Genomic DNA, 18,215 nt, shown 5'->3' with positions numbered 1-18,215 from the left:
CTTTCATATGAGTAGGAGCAAAGACAAAAGCATTCTTGTTGAGGCTGACCCTGAACCTGAAAGGACCTTGAAGCGAAAGCTAAGAGAAGCTAAGGCACAACTCTCTGTAGAGGACCTAACAGAAATCTTCAAGGAAAAAGAACCCATGGAAGCCGAAAACAACAACAATGCCAACAATGCAAGAAAGGTGCTGGGTGACTTTACTGCACCTACTCCCGACTTCTATGGGAGAAGCATCTCTATCCCTGCCATTGGAGCAAACAACTTTGAGCTTAAGCCTCAATTAGTTTCTCTAATGCAACAGAATTGCAAGTTCCATGGACTTCCATTGGAAGATCCTCATCAGTTTTTAGCTGAATTCTTGCAAATCTGTGATACTGTCAAGACTAATGGGGTTGACCCTGAGGTCTACAGACTTATGCTATTCCCTTTTGATGTAAGAGACAGAGCTAGGATATGGTTGGACTCACAACCTAAAGAAAGCCTGAACTCTTGGGAAAAGCTAGTCAATGCCTTCTTGGCAAAGTTCCTTCCACCTCAAAAATTGAGTAAGCTTAGAGTGGAAGTCCAAACCTTCAGACAGAAGGAAGGTGAATCCCTCTATGAAGCTTGGGAAAGATACAAATAATTGATCAGAAAGTGTCCCTCTGACATGCTTTCTGAATGGAGCATCATAGGTATCTTCTATGATGGTCTGTCTGAACTGTCCAAAATGTCATTGGACAGCTCTGCTGGAGGATCTCTTCATCTAAAGAAGACGCCTGCAGAAGCTCAAGAACTCATTGAAATGGTTGCAAATAACCAATTTATGTACACTTCTGAAAGGAATCTTGTGAACAATGGGACGAATCAGAAGAAAGGAGTTCTTGAAATTGATACTCTGAATGCCATACTAGCTCGGAACAAAATATTGACTCAGCAAGTCAATATGATTTCTCAAAGTCTGTCTGGAATGCAAGCTACACCAGGCAGTACTAAGGACGCTTCATCTGAAGAAGAAGCTTATGATCCTGAGAACCCATCAATGGAGGAGGTGAATTTAATGGGAGAACACTGGAAACACCTATAATCCTTCATGGAGAAATCATCCAAATCTCTCATGGAAGGATCAACAGAGACTCAACAACGTTTCAACAACAATAATGGTAGAAGAAACAGGTTTAGCAATGGCAAGCCTTTTCCATCATCTTCTCAGCAACAGACAGAGAATTCTAAGCAGAGCCACTCTGACTTAGCAACCATGGTCTCTGATCTAATCAAAACCACTCAAAGTTTCATGACTGAAACAAGGTCCTCCATTAGGAATTTGGAGGCACAAGTGGGACAGCTGAGCAAGAAAATTGCAAGGCCATTAACATGACCTACATGGCCGAACTTGGAGAGGAGGAAGAGGCAGAGATCGCCACTGAGGAAGACCTCAATGGACGTCCACTGGCCTCCAATGAGTTCCCTAATGAGGAACCATGGGAATCTGAGGCTCACACTGAGACCATAGAGATTCCATTGGATTTACTTCTACCATTCATGAGCTCTGATGAGTATTCTTCCTCTGAAGAGGATGAATATGTCACTGAAGAGCAAGTTGCTAAATACCTTGGAGCAATCATGAAGCTAAATGACAAGTTATTTGGTAATGAGACTTGGAAGGATGAACCCCCTTTGCTCACCAAAGAACTGGATGACTTGACTGGGCAGAGATTACCTCAAAAGAGGCAGGACCCTGGGAAGTTCTCAATACCTTGTACCATAGGCACCATGACCTTTAAGAAGGCTCTATGTGACCTAGGGTCAAGCATAAACCTCATGCCTCTCTCTGTAATGGAGAAGCTAGGGATCTTTGAGGTACAAGCTGCAAGAATCTCACTAGAGATGGCAGACAATTCAAGAAAACAAGCTTATGGACTTGTAGAAGATGTTCTGGTAAAGATTAAAGACCATTACATCCCTGCTGATTTCATAGTCCTAGAGACTGGGAAGTGAATGGATGAATCCATCATCCTTGGCAGACCCTTCCTAGCCACAGCAAAGGTTGTGATTGATGTGGACAGAGGAGAATTGATCATTCAAGTGAATGAAGAATCCTTTGTGTTTAAGGCTCAAGGATATCCCTCTGTAACCATGGAGAGGAAGCATGAAGAGCTTCTCTCAAAACAGAGTCAAACAGAGCCCCCACAGTCAAACTCTAAGTTTGGTGTTGGGAGGTCCCAACATTGCTCTGAACATTTGTGAGGCTCCATGAGGGCCCACTGTCAAGCTACTGACATTAAAGAAGCACTTGTTGGGAGGCAACCCAATGTTATATTTATCTATTTTCCTTTGTTATTTTATATTTTCTGTAGGTTGATGATCATGTGAAGTCACAAAAATAATTGAAAAAGCAAAAACAGAATGAAAAACAGAAAGAAAAATAGCACACCCTGGAGGAAAACCTTGCTGGCGTTTAACGCCCAGTCTGGCACCATTCTGGGCGTTTAACGCCAGAAAGGGGCACCAGACTGGCGTTAAATGCCAGGAAAGGGCAAGAAGCTGGCGTTAAATGCCAGAAATGGGCACCAGCCTGGCGTTTAACGCCAGAATTGGCAAAAAGAGCATTTTTGCTTGCCACTTGGTGAAGGGATGAATTTTCCTTGACACCTCAGGATCTGTGGACCCCACAGGATCCCCACCTACCCCACCACTCTCTCTCTCTTCTTCACCCATTCACCAATCACCTCAACACCTCTTCCCCAAAAAAACCCCTCACCTATCAAATCCCACTATTCTCTTCACCACTCACATCCATCCTTCATAAAATCCCACCTACCTCACCATTCAAATTCAAACCACTTTCCCTCCCAAACCCTCCCATAATGGCCGAACCATACACCCCTCTCAACTCCTATATAAACTCATCTTCACCACCTCATTTTCACACAACCTAAACACTACTTCTCTCCCTTTGGCCGAACCACAAAGCCACCTCCATCTCCTTCATTTCTTTTTTTTCTACTCTCTTCTTTCTTCTTTTGCTCGAGGACAAGCAAACCTTCTAAGTTTGGTGTGGTAAAAGCATTGCTTTTTGTTTTTCCATACCCATTTATGGCATCTAAGGCCGGAGAAACCTCTAGAAAAAGGAAAGGGAAGGCAAAAGCTTCCACCTCCGAGTCATGGGAGATGGAGAGATTCATCTCAAGGGTGCATCAAGACCACTTCTATGAAGTTGTGGCCATGAAGAAGGTGATCCCCGAGGTCCCTTTCAAACTCAAAAAGAGTGAATATCCGGAGATCCGACATGAGATCCGAAGAAGAGGTTGGGAAGTTCTTGCCTACCCCATTCAACAAGTCGGAATCTTAATGGTTCAAGAGTTCTATGCCAATGCATGGATCACCAAGAACCATGATCAAAGTGTGAACCCAGACCCAAAGAATTGGCTTACAATGGTTCGGGGGAAATGCTTAGATTTTAGTCCGGAAAATGTAAGGTTGGCATTCAACTTGCCCATGATGCAAGGAGATGAACACCCTTACACTAGAAGGGTCAACTTTGATCAAAGGTTGGACCAAGTCCTCATAGACATTTGTGAAGAGGGCACTCAATGGAAGAGAGATTCAAGAGGGAAGCCGGTTCAACTGAGAAGGCATGACCTCAAGCTCGTGGCTAGGGGATGGTTGGAGTTTATCCAACGCTCAATCATTCTCACTAGCAACCGGTTTGAAGTTACTATAGACCGGGCCATCATGATTCATAGCATCATGATTGGAGAGGAAGTAGAAGTTCATTTATAGCCCAAGAACTTTATAAGGTGGCGGACAAGTCCTCTACCTTGGCAAGGTTAGCCTTTCCTCATCTCATTTGTCACCTCTGTTATTCAGTTGGAATTGACATAGAGGGAGACATCCTCATTGATGAGGACAAGCCCATCACTAAGAAAAGGATGGAGCAAACAAGAGATCCCACTCATCATGAAATCCCTGAGATACCTCAAGGGATGCACTTTCCTCCACAAAACTATTGGGAGCAAATCAACACCTCCCTAGGAGAATTGAGTTCCAACATGGGACAACTAAGGGTGGAGCACCAAGAACATTCCATCCTCCTCCATAAAATTAGAGAAGATCAAAGAATCGTGAGAGAGGAGCAACAAAGGCAAGGAAGAGACATTGAGGAGCTCAAGCACTCCATAAGATCTTCAAGAGGAAGAACAAGCCGCCATTACTAAGGTGGACCCGTTCTTTGATTTCCTTGTTCTTTATTTTCCTGTTTTTCAAATTTTTATGCTTATGTTTATCTATGTTTGTGTCTTATGATCATTAGTGTCTTAGTGTCTATGCCTTAAAGTTATGAATGTCCTATGAATCCATCACCTTTCTTAAATGAAAAATGTTCTTAATTGAAAAGGAGAAGAATTGCATGAATTTTGAATTTTATAACAGATTAATTATTTTGATGTGGTGGCAATACTTTGACTTCTGAATGTATGCTTGAACAGTGCATATGTCTTTTGAATTTGTTGTTCATGAATGTTGGCTCTTGAAAGAATGATGAAAAAGGAGACATGTTACTGAGGATCTGAAAAATCACAAAAATGATTCTTGAAGCAAGAAAAAGCAGTGAATAAAAAAAACGAAAAAAAAAGAGAGAAAAGGAAAAAGAAAAAATAAAGTTGTCCAAGGCAAAAAGAGTGTGCTTAAGAACCCTGGACACCTCTAATTGGGGACTCTAGCAAAGCTAAGTCACAATCTGAAAAGGTTCACCCAATTATGTGTCTGTGGCATGTATGTATTTGGTGGTAATACTAGAAGACAGAGTGCTTTGGGCCACGGCCAAGACTCATAGAGTAGCTGTGTTCAAGAATCATCATACTTAACTAGGAGAATCAATAACACTATCTAGATTCTGAGTTCCTATAGAAGCCAATCATTCTGAATTTCAAAGGATAAAGTGAGATGCCAAAACTGTTCAGAGGCAAAAAGCTAAAAGCCCCGCTCATCTAATTAATACTGATCATCATAGATGTTTTTGGAATTCATTGCATATTCTCTTCTTTTTATCTTATTTGATTTTCAGTTGCTTGGGGACAAGCAACAATTTAAGTTTGGTGTTGTGATGAGCGGATAATTTATACGCTTTTTGGCATTATTTTTAGTATGTTTTTAGTATGTTTTAGTTAGTTTTTATTATACTTTTATTAGTTTTTAGTTAAAATTCACTTTTCTGGACTTTACTATGAGTTTGTGTGTTTTTCTGTGATTTCAGGTATTTTCTGGCTGAAATTGAGGGACCTGAGCAAAAATCTGATTCAGAGGCTGAAAAGGACTGCAGATGCTGTTGGATTCTGACCTCCCTGCACTCGAAGTGGATTTTCTGGAGCTACAGAAGCCCAATTGGCGCGCCCTCAATTGCGTTGGAAAGTAGACATCCTGTGCTTTCCAGCAATAGTCCATACTTTGCCCAAGATTTGATGGCCCAAACCGGCGTTCCAAATCAGCTCAAGACTGCCCGGCGTTAAACGCCGGAACTGGCACAAGAATGGGAGTTAAACGCCCAAACTGGAACAAAAGCTGGTGTTTAACTCCAAGAAAAGTCTCTACACAAGAAAGCTTCAATGCTCAGCCCAAGCACACACCAAGTGGGCCCGATATGAATTTTTATGTCATTTACTCATCTTTGTAAACCCTAAGCTACTAGTTCTCTACAAATAGGACCTTTTACTATTGTATTCTTATCTTGGTAGCTATCTTGGAGAGCTGTATGCTATCTTAGATCACGTTTTGGGAGGCTGGCCTCTCGGCCATGCCTAGACCCTGTTCTTATGTATTTTCAACGGTGGAGTTTCTACACACCATAGATTAAGGTGTGGAGCTCTACTGTACCTCGAGTATTAATGCAATTACTATTGTTCTTCTATTCAATTCAGCTTATTCTTGTTCTAAGATATTCATTCGCACCCAAGAACATGATGAATGTGATGATTATGTGACGCAAATCATCATTCTCACTTATGAATGAGTGCCTGACAACCACTTCTGTTCTACAAGCAAACAAGGCTTGAATGTTTATCTCTTGGATTCCTTAATCGGAACCTTCATGGTATAAGCTAGAATTGATGGTGGCATTCAAGAGAATCCAGAAGGTCTAAACCTTGTCTGTGGTATTCTGAGTAGGATTCAATGACTGAATGACTGTGACAAGATTCAAACTCCTGAAGGCTGGGCGTTAGTGACAGACGCAAAAGAATCAATGGATTCTATTCCAACCTGATTGAGAACCGACAGATGATTAGCCGTGCTGTGACAGAGCGCGTTGAACATTTTCACTGAGAGGACGGGACTGTAGCCACTGACAATGGTGATGCCCAACATACAGCTTGCAATGGAAAGGAGTAAGAAGGATTGGATGAAGACAGTAGGAAAGCAGAGAGACGGAAGGGACAAAGCATCTCCATACGCTTATCTGAAATTCTCACCAATGAACTACATAAGTATCTCTATCCTTATTTTATGTTTTATTCATAAATCATCCATAACCATTTGAATTCGCCTGACTGAGATTTACAAGATGACCATAGCTTGCTTCATACCAACAATCTCCGTGGGATCGACCCTTACTCGCGTAAGGTTTATTACTTGGACGACCCAGTGCACTTGCTGGTTAGTTGTGCGAAGTTGTGAAATTATGTTTAGACCATGGTATTGAGCACCAAGTTTTTGGAGCTATTACCGGAGATTGTTTGAGTTGTGAAAAGTAGAGATCACAATTTCGTGCACCAACACGCAAACCAGATGCCGTTCCTAAAGACAAGACCAAGAAGGCTCCTCTTACAGGTCGAGAACGTCGTCTTTATGCTAAGGTCTTAAAACGTTACCAATTTGCTTTCAAATGCATTTGAATCTGTGTTTTGTTATTGGTATGAATCGGTGGAACATTTTGCTCTTTGATTTCAGGAACTTGCAGAGGCTAGGAAAAAGAAGAGGAAATGCCATTTCACTCTTGAGCAAGTTTTACTTTGGAATTTTGTATAACTCAAGGCTGGTGACAGAAGCTTTGTAAAAGATGAAGGGGAAAATTCCTGAAATTGCAGGCCCGCCTCGCCATCTGCAAAGTCTACTGGAACGGCGGTTGCTTCAACTCTAACATTCTCGCAGCTTTTGATGCCACCGTCACCGACGGCGTCCACGTTGTCTCCCTAATTGTTGGAGGCATGGTGGTGCCTTACTACCTGGAGGTTATTGACATTGAGAGAGATTGAGAGAGAGCAGGGAGAAAGAGATGATAGTGGTAGTGATGGAGAGAAGGGTAGTTTAGGGATTTTATTTAATTTTTTAGGGTTTGGATAATTTTGTTTGTAAAAATCATATTTCATGGATACAAATGGTAATTTCCTTTTTTTATGGGTAGATATGTTAACGTTTTCAACTTTCATGGGTACAAATAGTAGTTTACTCAATAAAGAAATTAAAGAACCGACTATGTAATATAAACAAGTAAAGTATAAAAGAGATTAACATAGCAATGTATGAAAGATTGAAAGCATAAAAAGGGGTCTTGGCTTGGGGTGAGCTAAGGGTCCTTTCCTTGTTGGAACCACAACTATGACAATTATGATGGATTAGTCTCACTTGATCAACCTCACATCAGAAGGTAAGTTAAATGAGCATAACTGTTCTTAACCCACAAATCCTAAATTGCTTATAATTGCCTTAGCAACAAATTAGCGTTAGTGGGAACAAGAACAATTAACAATCCGAGAATTGACACTGAATGTTGGACATTCCAACTCTAAGAACCCAATTGCTCACTTTACCCAAGTCAAGAGACAAAAATTTATCCTAAAACTATGTTTGACATTTTGTCAAACACTTGGTGGGCAAAAAGCTTAAACATAAAAGAAATAAGAAAAGACTTGAAATTAAAAGCAACAATTGATCTCAATCAACAAGAATAACATAAAAAAGCATAAAACAAATATAATACATCAAATTCATCAACAAGAAATTGAAATTGCAAAGGAGAAGTAAAATTGAACTATAACTTGAATTGGAAGAAAGAGTAATGACAATGTAACTATAAAGAGTAATAACAAGAGAATACTTACAGTGAAATTAGCAAAATCCAAGATCAAAAATGGAAATGGCACTTGAATGTAAAACCCTAATAGAAACCCTAGTAGAGATGATGAAAAACTTAGAGAAAACTAAAACTAAAAACCTTCTACTCCTACTCCTCAACTATACTAATGATATGCCCCCGCTATGTCCTTCATTCCCCTTCCAATATGAGCTAGAAGACTTCAGAAATGGGCCTCCAAAGCCCTCAAATCGCGAGTCACATGCCTTTTTAATGAAGTCATGCGCGGACACTTGTGCGGACGTACAGGCGTGTGCGTCCACACACTTTGCGAAAATCCCATCCTGTGTGTACGGACAACAACCTATGCGCACGCACACTAGGTGATGCTTGGCTGGACACGTGATAAACTACTATTTTATGGTTTATCTTGTGCTCAATTGAGTGCATTTTATCAACCTTTCATACACTTATTCATACTAATTGTATGAGTTTATGTTTTCCTTCCAGATTTTGTGCTATGATTGAAAACATGCTTCTTTGGCCTTATATTCGCTAATATTAATCCTCTCTTATTATCATTTGATGCCTTGATATATGTATTAAGTGATTTCAAGGATTACAGGGCAAGAATGGCTTAGAGGATGGAAAGGAAGCGTGCAAAAGTGGAAGGAATACAAGGAATTGAGGAGATGACCAGCGAGAAGTCACGCGGTCACCTGTCTCACGCGACCGCACGAAATGGAAGAAATCACAGTGACGCGCTCGCGTGCCTGACGCGACCACGCGGATTGGAAGCTGCGCGAACAACGTGAATGCGTGGACAACGCGCACGCGTGGTACGAAAAACGCTGAGTGACGCGAACGCGTGGAAGACGCGGCCGCGTGACGTGCGCGATCTGCAGAATTACAGAAGTCACTGGCACAGATTCTGGGCCACATTTTAACCCAGTTCTCGGCCCAGAAAGCACAGATTAGAGGTTGGGAGTGGAGCAGAATCAATCATTCAATCATTACTCACAATTTTAGGTTTTAGATGTAGTTTTTAGAGAGAGAGGTCCTCTCCTCTCTCTTAGGTTTTAGGATTAGGATTTCTTTTAGTCATTAGGATCGTTTCTTCATACCAGGTTCAATAATTTATGTTTCTCTTCTATTTTTATTTACTCTGAAGCTTTTATTTGTATTTGATTTATGTTGCCCAATTAGCTTATGAACTTTTTCATGTTAGAATTGACATTTTCGTTCAATATAATTTGAGGTATTCCAGATATTTATGATTTTAATTTAGCTCTCTATATTCTTGGTTCTGGTTGATTAATTGGTGACTCTTGAGTTGTTAAACTCACCGTGATTGATAATTGTTATCTTTGCTGATTAATTTAGATTCCTATAACTCTAGTCTTTCCTTAAGGAATTAACTAGGACTTTAGGTGTTAAATTAATTTGTCCACTTAACTGACCTTCATAGTTAGAGGTTGACTTAGTGGGAGCAAAAGTATAATTCTCATCACCATTGATAAGGATAACTAGGATAGAACTTTCAGTTTTCATACCTTGCCAAGAGTTTTTTAGTTATTAATTTATTAATTCCTATAATCTATATCTCTTGTTCAAAACCTTTTCAAACCCAAACATTGTTTTCCATAACCAATAATAAAACACACCTCCCTGCAATTCCTTAAGAAGACGACCCGAGGTTTGAATACTTCGGTTTATAAATTTTATTGGGTTTGTTACTTGTGACAACCAAACGTTTGTACGAAAGGATTTTCTGTTGGTTTAGAAGCTATACTTACAATGCGACTATTTTTATAAAATTCTTTACTAGCAAAAATCCTAACGTCAACGCGCGACACGCTCGAAACGATCCACGCGCTCTGCTTGGGCTCCTGTGCGTATGCACAAGAGGCTGTGCACACGCACACATCTCTAAACTCATCTTCTTTGATTCTTCATGTTTCTTCCACTTTGCATGCTCTTCTTCCATTTCCTTCAAACCATTCTCGCCTTATACACCTGAAATCACTCACAAACATGATCAAGGCATCGAATGGAAGGCAAATAGAATAAAATATATCAAATTGGGCACAAAAGAGCATGTTTTCATAATCAAGCACAATTTAGGAGGAGAGTTCAAAAGCATGCTATTCAAGGGAATAAGTGCAAATTTATGTGATGAAATCCATTCAAGTCTAACCAAAATTCATCATCAAATATGGATTCATCAGTGTTTGATTTGCTTCTAAGATGTATATCCGATCTTCATCGTGGTGAATTGGATGATCTGACAAATTAGCTCTATTCATCGCATTAAGACAAACGTGCCTGACAAACACCTGCGTCTGCTTGGGTTCGTGTGAATACATGGCCGGAAATCACGAGCCAACAGCTATGTTTATACATCTCTCAGACGGTTAATCCACGACTTCGTTGGGGACTTCTCGAGACACCAGTTAAGCCGATTTTCGGGGAGATTAGGGTCTCCGTGGTATTGGCTAGAATCCAAAGAAGCAGCATTCTCTGATCTGGAAGATTCGACCTTGTCTGTGGTGTTTTGAGTAGGATCGCCAGGAGAATGACTTGCTAGAGTTTCACCCTCTGTTAGATTGAATGACCACGGGCCCTGGCGTTCATTCTGTAGCAGAGGAGATCAATGACCACGAGCAATGGCTTTGATCACATACAGCCTGCCATAGAAGAAGATCATTCACAAGCAAAGAAGACAGTAGTACCAGAGTTAATTCAGAAAGACAAAGCAACTCGAATCCTTAACCCTATTCCTGTCAGTATTTTCTACCTCTTTTGCTTTATTCCTTTCATATATCAACATTATTATTAATTGCCCTTGCACCAATACAACAACCTTCTGATTCTGCCTGACTAAGACCTGCAATACAAGCTTCAACCCACAATCCTCGTGGGATCACCCCTGACTCGCTCACGTATTACTTGGATGACCAGTGCACTTGCTGGTACTGCTGCTGTACGAAAAGTGTAGGGTTTGCGTGCACGCGCACCACATGCCACCTTCCTCGGTTCTTCTAGGAACTTCTTTGGTTGTCCTTCTCCTCCTTTGTTCTTGCCTAAAATCTTTCAAAAATTTTCTACACATATCAAAGTTCAAAACAACTCCAAAATACATTTATTAAAGTATAAGAATCTTAATTAAAATAAGAAATTCACTAACTTTATTTAAAAAAATAATAAAAAAGATAACTAAAGATGCCCATGCATCACAACATCAAACTTAAGATCTTACTTGCCTCTAAGTATGAAAAAAAACTATGCATAAAAAAGTCCTCTAAATTGGAGTAGGTTGAAGAATTGCTTGACATTTCAATGAGTGAAGTGATCAAGTGACAATGGGTGAACTCCGAATTGTGTGAATATGTATGAATTCCAATGCTTACTAGTCTTACAATTGAAAGTCTTAGATCATAGTAATTCCATTCTGGATGATATTATGGAGGTCTCTTTATATATTTTCACCTTAAAGATAGCTCTCCCTTTTCTTTCATTGGGTACTTTACACATTGAGCTTAGCTTTGACTCTAAATATTTTGTCTCAAGATTTTCTTGATACATAAATACCATAAGCACTTAACTAGGGGACTCTTTAAGTCCATGTTTCTTTTATTTTTTCCAGTCAGTAGTGCTCAGAGTCTTGGGCTTCTCTTTCATGAGGGTTATTTGCACTTGGCTTTGACTCTAAAATTCTATCTTAAGACAACTTTTTAAGATGAGTTTTCAATCGACACTCCTGAACCAGTTGGTTCAAGGTATCGAGTGTTGAAGCATCCCTCAGATTTATTTGCTCAAGTCTCTCTCCTTGACACAGTCACACCACAAGCACTTAGCTTAGGAAAATAAATCTTGGAGCTTTGTTTCTTTTTAACCTTTCTAGTCATTAATGCTCAAATCCTTGGGTCTTGCTTTTTGTTTTTCTTTTTCTTTTCTTGCTGCTTCTTGGTATTATTAATTTTTAAAAACCTCCAAAATACTTCTCTAAATTTTATTCCATGTCTTAAAACTCCCCATGCAAGTTTTCACAAACATGTAATCTCATGTCATATTTACATTATCAAAACCTCCATATCTCTTAATCTTACTTGTCCCATAGTTAAAAAAATTTCTTCAATTTGTTGCATGCCTAAAGATATTGGGTACAAGCAACTTTAAAGGTAAGGTGAAATGAAAAAGAATGAATTATGATTATCAAAATAGATGCAAGATATAAAAAATGAAAGCTCAAAAATAGATTACCTTCCTCTTCATCATCTCCTAGGCTATGTAGAGCATAGTTTTTAACACCAAACTTAGAGTAGTTGTTTATCCTCAAGCAACAAAGAAATAACAGTGGTGATAGAAATATGAATAATCATGATTATCTAATGAAAGAAAATAAGTGATGTAAAAACTTATTCAAATAAACCAAACAAAATTAAAAACAAAATAAAATTAAGAACAAATTAATAGGTTACCGACGATTGGATTGCCTCCCAACAAGCGCTCTTTTAACGTCACTAGCTTGAGGGTTGGTTCTCGCTAAGGTGGAGGATGATCATGGTGCTTCAACTCCTCTCCTTTTATTATGAACTTCCATCCTGTATCTTCATCTATGAGCTCAATGTGTTCAAGAGAACGAATTTTATTTAATATATACGGCTTCAAGGGATGGTAAACTAACATAACTTTCTCCCCTGGTGAGAGGTCTTCTATAGGGATCTTCTTGTTTCTCCAACCTATGGATACCTTGAGAACTTTCTTCTTATTTGATGATGCATACCCAACACCAAACTTAGGTTTGATGTTAAGGAGAGTTTTGTGACTTCAACGGAATGCTTGGGTTGCAAACTCTTGTTAGCCTCTTTTGTGTCTTGAATTTGCTACACATTTTCTCTTTCTTTTTTTCCTCTCAAGAATGAAAGTAGAGCCTTCAAGGTTATTTCATCGAGATGTTCTTGGAGGCTTGGTTCAATTGATTCAACCTTTATGCATTTCTCTTTCTCATTCGAATGATAGTTTTGAAAACATGAAAAACTAAGTGTTCATTATGCACCCTCAACATTAACTCATCCTTTTCACATCAATAAAAGCTCTCCCAGTGGCTAGGAATGGTCTCCTTAGAATAATGAAGGTATTTTCATCTGCCTCCAGGTCAAGAATCACAAAATCTACTGGGAGAAAAAGTTTCTCATTTTGACCAAGACATTCTTAACTATTCCATGTACATATTTCATTGATTTGTTTGCCAAGAGTAGAGCTATCCTTGTTGGGTTCACATCCTGAATTTGTAGCTTTTTTATCATAAACAAAGACATTTGAAACTTGTTCCTAAATCACACAAGACTTTTTCAAAAGTTGTATTTTCAATGGTGAATGAAATTTGAAAGCTCCTTGGAACTGGCATTTTTCTTGGCAATTTTTTTTTGAATTATGGCACTATATTCCTTGGTCATTAGCATGATTTCATCTCCCTTCAAAGTTCTCTTCTTGGATAGCAACTCCTTCATGAATTTTGCATAAAGAGGCATTTGTTTCAAAACTTCTATAAATAAAATGTTGATGTGAAGCTTCTTGAATGCCTCCAAGAAATTAGAGAATTTCTTGTCCTTGGTTTCCTTCTAAAACCTTTGAGGGAACAGAAGTCTAGGATTGTAGTCTTCCACTTTTGCCTTCTCTAGTGCTTTTTCTTTTAGAGCTTGAATTGGAGGTTCACTGACTTGTTCTTTTTGTTGATTGGCATCCTCCATTGCTTCCCCAGATTACTTGTGACTTCTTTTCCCACCATCTTTTCACTTCTTAAACTAATGGCCTTGCATTCTTCTCTTATATTCATAGCTGTATCACTTGAAAAGGTGTTGTGCGGCCTCTCTATGAGTTGCTTGGCAATTTGTCTTATTTGTACTTCTAAATTTCTAATGGATGCACCTTGATTTTGAAAGTTGGATCTCATCTCATCCATGAATGTTTGAGTTTGTTGCATGAATGTGGAGGAAGATTAGGCTATTATAGTGGTAGCTTGGGATATTTTTTCAATGGAAATTTCATAGGGGAAAAATTTGGTTTCTAGAGAAGAAAATTTGGTCTCCAAAGAAGAAAGTCTTTAGTAAGTTTGTGGTTGTATGGGCTGGGATTGTTGTTGGTGAGGTGTAGTGAAATTTTTTGCCCTTGATTACCGCAGCTAAAATTGAGGTGGTTCCTCCATTCAGGATTATAAGTTTTTGACGCCGTTGTCAGGGATTAATTGAGATTAATATCTAAGACATTAAATGACTCTCTAAATTAGACTTTTTTATTTTCTTTTGCTACTCCCTAGAATTTCTTCCACTATGACGTAGGGAATTCCATCTTAAAATTACAATGAGACTGGAACATGGTAAATATCCTTTCTTTTTGACTGGTAATATCTTGAATACGAAATAATAATGAACCAAAAATAAAAAATTTGTAAAGGTTAATAAGAACAAAAATTTTATAGACTTAGATTCTATCTAGAACAAATATCAGGTGAAAAGAATACAAGAAAATTTTAAGGAACTTTAGTTATTCAAGGGTACAAAACACTTTTTCTGGACAAATCTATTTGCATATACATTTCATAAAGAAACATACGAAGTATTGAAAGATGGTCCCATCTAACGTCTCCATAAAACAAAAGCAAACAAGAAAATGACAGTTAAAAGTATGGCTGCATATTTGATCTGCTGATCAACACGGTTACGTCTCTCGATTAGCCTCAAAACAGAGTTTGACATCCCCACTATGTTCAGCACATCAAATGCTTTCCTATGAGAACTCTGCAATAATCATTCAGTGTTAACATTACTAGAAATGAAAAGGATCCTTGATATGAAAATCTAAAAGTACATTTTAAATTTTGCTTTTTGACTAAAGAAGAGACAGAAGCTACACTTGTTCAAAACTAACTTAGCAATCACAGATGAAATCTACAAGAAAATGAACCATTTCTTCAAGAAGTGCTATGTAAATAACTAGTTTTGACAACTATATATATCTACACAAAAAGTAAAAGAGATGTCTATTTCAAACTTGTTATGCCGTTTCATTAAACATCTTTTTCACTTTTGTGGTTGTTGAGTATAGTTGTCAAAACAAGTTGTTTACGTGAAAGTTCAAAAAATATACGAATACATCTAATCTATCATTCATAACAAATAATAATAAAAAAAAGAGATTATAGCTAAACATAAACAATAATTTTAATCTAAATGTTTATTGGTCGTATCTTTCATATCTTTCAGGCCATGGATCAAGTATATCATCATTGTATTAAATGTATGAAAGGAAGGCAAGGGAAGAATGGAAGATACCTTCAAGCGTTCCCTTTGCCCATGTATTGATGAAAGGATGGTTTTCCCAAGTGCAATAGAATTCTGGAGCTCAAGCCTTGAGTTTCAAACCGATTGCATAGCTTGTGCCTCCTCGTCAAAGATCCTCAAAATATGGCTGGAATCCCCATTCTGCCACATCAAATTAACAAAAAGCAAATCAATTATGCATGCATCAAAATCAAGCAAGAACTTAAAAACAGTAATAGAGAGAATCACCAAAACCATAACATGATGAAAATTGAAGTACATACTGCTCGTCCCAGAATCTCTGCTCTTTCTTTAGCTTCTTTGATCCATTTTTTATTCTTTATGTTATATTTATCTAGAGGCTGTTTCAAAGAGTCAGCCTCTTCAGCTATTTGTTCCACTTTTCTACACCAAAATTCACAACACAACCACTTGTAAAAGAAAAGAAACAAAGAACACTATAAATTCCAAACTTTTGAACCGTACAATGCAGATGATATGTTGCTATTTACATTATTAACAATCGAATTTCAAATTTTTTCTAAACTACAATATATACTAACTGCATGCATTTATTTCATCTATTGTAGACATCATGGCCTAATAACTAACTTGTTGCAGAAATGTAATTCTCGATTCGAACTTATTGTTTAGGTAATGACTCAATTCTATTCAGAATAGGAATAAAAAATTCGCATTCAGAATTTTGTTAAAAAACGGCGGAGGAGGATGATTCAAAATGAACCTTTTCCAGAGGTCTCGTTGATGGCAGGGATGGAGTGCCAGAATCGATCCATTTGGACGCATAAAGAAAGGGAAAGATCAGAGAGGGAGAAGGAAAGATTGGAGGAGGCGGCGGAGTAGTCGAAGCGCTCGAGGCATTCCACGCCATCGCGATTCTTCAGAAGGAGCTTCTTCGCACTTTGGTAAACATCCGATAGCGCTGCTCCGCCACCTTTCATGGTGGCGGTCGGTGCTGGTGGTGATTGTAGTGGTTTTTCAGAATTCCTATAAGAAGCTAAACTTTAGAGAGAGAATCTGTAAATATGTTAGTGTTTTAGCATTTTCTTTTGAAAATATTTATTTTCTAAGAATAAAAATATTTATCTTCTCTGAGAGATTAAGCTTCCTTTTCATAAAAAAATATACTATTTATTTATACTATCTATTAAGATCAATGAAGAAAAGTAATACAAAAAATAGTATGTCAACAGATAAAGATAGAATATAAAATTTTTGTTTTGAAAATTTTTCTAATGTGTTGTATGTACATTTTTTTAATCTTTTATATATACTTCTCACATTCATATTTCAGAATACTCAGAAGAAAACAAAAAATTATATATAAAATACTCAAGGGATATTTTTTGGGTAAAAAAAAATTTACTCAAGAAATATGTGTTACATGCATTACTTTTTATTTCAATCTCACGTGTACATATTCTATTAGTATTAAATTCGTACGATACATGGACTTACATTTTAATTTGACATATTAAATCAAAAATAACATTTTATAATAATAAATTTTTTGAATTTAGTATAACATTATCATCGTCATTATATAATAAACATACTGAATAATGAATATGTTGTTTTATCTTTATTCAAAGTAAAATACAAATAGAACCGTTTGAAGTCTATAATATTTTTTAACCATAAGGAAAGAGACTTAAAAAATAAGAATATATATAACTGTAATAGTAGTATATCAGTTTTACATTAATCTCTATATCAAAAGACTAATGAAAATTTATCGACAACCTAGTATTTTACTAACCTCATTAGAAAAGCAATTATCATATGATATTGTACTTCTTGCTATATATTTCATTTCAAGTCTGAAAGTAGAGTTATAGATAAATTAGTTATTTTTACAAGAAATATTTTGTAAAAAAGTGTAATCATAACATGTTATTAAAATAAAAATACTATTTTTCTTACCTAAATATTATTACAATCTTCTTTGAATATGACATTTGTTGTTGATGACTATGGATTGCCGTCTTCGTTCAAAATTAGAACTTTGAAGCCATTGTGACTCTTAACTCTTAAAAGTTACAATTAGGCAAGGCAATTTTTCCCGATGGGGCGGGTATCCGCGGGGAATTACCCGTCGGGGGACGGATTTGGGGAGTAAAATCTCCCCGCGGGGACGGGGATGGAGACCCATATAACAAACAGGGAAGGGGCGGAGATAGTGGTCCCCGCCTCGTAGGGATCTGTATAATACCCATTATAAGAAAAGACCAAAATGCCCTTCATATAAATATATATATATATATATATATATATATATATATATATATATATTAGTTTCTGAAACCCAGTAACCCTTGCCTCCTCCATTCTTCGTTTCTTTTCTTCAGTCACATGAAAGGGATGAAACCCTAACCTCTCTACTCTCTAGAAGTCCACCTCTCTTCCTCCAAATTTCACCGCTGCTCACCGCCCCCCAAAATCCCTTCACCGTCGCACTCTCTCAAAACCCCGTCAACGTTGTTGCTGTCTTCATGCGTTAGAGACGTTGCAACAGGGTTACAAGAGCTTCGCACCATCGCCGTCTTCATCGTAGTAGGAGCGTCGCGTCGTCGCTATTTTGTGAGTAGCAAGAGCGTCGCACCGTTGCCGTTCAGTGAGTGTCACGTCGTCACCATTCAGTGAGCGTCACCGCCTTCATCGTCCTTCTTCTTTGTCGTTCATTTGGCATTGTTCTTCTTCGTCCTCTATGGTTTCCATTTAACTTAAAAATTTGTTAATTTCTGTGATTTTTGTAAGATCTGTTATTCATGTGATTTTTTGTGATTTTCTGTAATTTTTGTGATTTACCTTGAAGCATTTATTAA

At 37.8% G+C, this 18,215-nt stretch overlaps 1 non-coding gene and 1 pseudogene across 1 annotated transcript; both read right to left on the bottom strand.

Moving 5' to 3' along the window:
* Positions 1-550: 550 nt before the first annotated feature.
* LOC130972076 (small nucleolar RNA R71) lies at positions 551-658 on the bottom strand. The gene has a single exon (XR_009083276.1). It is a non-coding gene; the product is annotated as a small nucleolar RNA R71 (small nucleolar RNA).
* Positions 659-14,685: 14,027 nt separating this feature from the next.
* LOC130966860 (membrin-11-like) lies at positions 14,686-16,331 on the bottom strand (annotated as a pseudogene).
* Positions 16,332-18,215: the final 1,884 nt, after the last annotated feature.

Source organism: Arachis stenosperma, chromosome 3 (assembly GCF_014773155.1).
Source record: "Arachis stenosperma cultivar V10309 chromosome 3, arast.V10309.gnm1.PFL2, whole genome shotgun sequence".
Taxonomy (NCBI): domain Eukaryota; kingdom Viridiplantae; phylum Streptophyta; class Magnoliopsida; order Fabales; family Fabaceae; genus Arachis; species Arachis stenosperma.
Note: the sequence above shows the minus strand (reverse complement) of the source record. Positions and strands in the feature narration are given on the sequence as shown.